The sequence below is a fragment of the Bison bison genome, unplaced genomic scaffold, assembly GCF_000754665.1.
Source record: "Bison bison bison isolate TAMUID 2011002044 unplaced genomic scaffold, Bison_UMD1.0 scf7180017864313, whole genome shotgun sequence".
Lineage (NCBI taxonomy): Eukaryota > Metazoa > Chordata > Mammalia > Artiodactyla > Bovidae > Bison > Bison bison.
The window spans coordinates 559,237-559,569 of NW_011494885.1; positions in this window are offsets into that span (position 1 = coordinate 559,237).

Here is a 333-nt window from a genome sequence, read left to right on the forward strand (position 1 = left end):
CTGTTAGCATGCCCCCTCCCTCCATTCTCACAATCTTCCCCTTCCTTTCCCCCAGGGAATAGATGGGGAGGTCAGGTAACTAGAGCTAATACTTTCCCTGAGGAACCATGGAGAGACCAGAGCAGAGATTCAGGTGAATTTCTTGCTGGACAAGACCCAGGGGCAGTATATTTTGCAACCAGGGGAAGGAAAGTGCTCTTGATTCAGATCTCTCTGGTGGTCCACCGTGGGTCACAGGCCGTCACTTGCCCTGTTGAAACCTCCCCCCACTGTGGGAATCGCAGCCTGAGTTCTGGTCCATCCAGGCTTCAGGGCAGCCTGTCAGTGTCGCCA